The following is a 2157-nucleotide window of genomic DNA, read 5'->3' on the forward strand; positions in this document are numbered from 1 at the left end:
CTTGCGGTTTCTGGTTTTCTTGGCCTTTGCTATAAGAGTGACAATTGACATAACATGCTTTTTTTTTGGCGCTTAAGCCAGGAGGGAGTGAACTATTTTGCAATACAGTTATCCTTCATTTTAAACCAGTAGGCCTGTTCAGGTCTCCCCTCATGCTTGATTGAAATCACTAACAACATGGACAGCTAGACACTAAATGCAATCCATTGTATTCTGACAGTATGTTGTATATTCCTCTGTGTGTATGTTCTGCTAGCTGCTGTAGTGACTTACCTAAAACAACCCCCATGACAGACATTTTTCATGGTCACAGCTGCCGTGTAGAATGCTTTGCCCGTGTGTGTTTTAGGGGACAACCAATATCCTTTCAGATACCTACAGTCCAAACTGGAGGGGCAGTTTGATGATGCCACTGGAGCACAGCCACACCACCTCCACTGGCGTTCTGGGCCATGCAGCAAGCAGCGGGAAAAGGTAACCTGCTGCCCGCCCCCCCCCCCGGAAAACTCCATAGAAAAACGTGATTCCGTAGAAAAAAGTGTTTTTGTGGCGTAGATCAGAGGGCTGCATTCCCAGGTTGAAAGACCTTTGGAAGCTGCCTACAGTCAGCTCCTCCCCTGGGAATGCCCCTAGTCTGCCCCCAGCTGCGCCAGTGTCCCCTTTTATGCTGGTGTGGCTCTGAGGTGGTAGTCTCTTTTTGGTCAGGCACAACAGAGCTGTGTGGCACCCACTCGCAGGCATATTTGTCCCTTATGCTGTTGGGGTGGGCAGACATGTCAGCATGGGTCCTCGCTGCTTCCATGACTCCTTCCACGCATACACACCCTTTTCTTTAGATTGGACTGTTACTAGTCATTGTGAGCAAATGCACAGGAGGATATGGGACCATCAGAAGGCTTGCAACCCAGAAACAGGAAGACGTGAGGAGGCATCTGAAAATACAGTTGATGCTTGCACATATTCCTTAGCTCTTATTCAAAAAAAGGTTGGTGATTCTCAAGTGTTTGTCACACTGTATGTACGTTACACATATCATCTGTAATGATGGACATTTTGCTCATCCTATCAGATGGGTCTTGAATTCCATATGTTTGGCAGATTCTTCTTGCCATGAAATTTAACCCAAAATGGAAATACACAGACAGGAGATATACTAACAGATTCAGTTCTTTGTGGTTTCTTTCATGGTGACCAAGACAGTTGAATGTGTCATACCTCTTACACACACATGCACACAAATGGATAAGCTGAAACGGCTCAAGAAGTGAACAAGTGGGATCCCACTTGTGGGAGGCATCTCGTTTCCCCCTTCCCAACCATTTCTTCTTTCCCGAAACCTCCATAGTCTCTCTTCTTATCCTTCCTTCCTTCTGGTGGAGCCTGGAGCTATCCTGGAATCACGTTAGATTTCCTGACCACAGTGATCAGTTCCTCCTGAGAATTGCCAGCTCCGTGTTTTAGGACATTCCTGGAGATTTGGGTGTTGAGTTCAGGTTTGGAAAGAGAAGCAACATCAGTAGGATATAATGACATGAGTCTCCTTCGAAATACCCATGTTCTCCCGAGGATCTTGTCCGTCAATTGGAGATCAGTTGTAATTCTTGGTAGTCTCCAGCCCCTGCCTGGAGATTGCCAGGCCCCATGCCTCTGGAGAAAATGACTGGTGGAGATGATGGCATTATATGGTTCTAAGATCCCTCCCCTCCTCAATCCCCCATCCCCAGTATTTCCTACCCTGTAAATGGCAACCCTTCCTACCTATCTTCATCTGACCCTCTGTCTTAAGCTTCCCCTCTCCCCATCCTTGGCAACCTTTACCTGGGAAAGTTATGGTCTAATTGTGCAGTGTTGACCACTAGGCCAGGCCCATTTGCACAGTAGGGTACCCTGAAAGACTTGTAGTGGGGGATCTCACTTTTCCCTTTATCCCTCTTCCCTCACTCTTCTTTCCCTCCTCTTGGCAAACCCCATATCCTTTCTCCTTCTCCTGCCCCATTCTCCCCAACCTGCATTTTATCTGCCTCTCATCTTCAACTATATTTATTATTTATTTGCTACAGTCCGCTGATCCAAACTTCACTAAACCCAGATGGTATCATCGGGATAATCTCCTGCTGATACCACCCAGGTTTGGTGAAGATTGGTTCAGGGGATCCA

The sequence above is a fragment of the Sphaerodactylus townsendi genome, linkage group LG02, assembly GCF_021028975.2.
Source record: "Sphaerodactylus townsendi isolate TG3544 linkage group LG02, MPM_Stown_v2.3, whole genome shotgun sequence".
In the NCBI taxonomy this organism is placed as follows: Eukaryota; Metazoa; Chordata; class Lepidosauria; order Squamata; family Sphaerodactylidae; genus Sphaerodactylus; species Sphaerodactylus townsendi.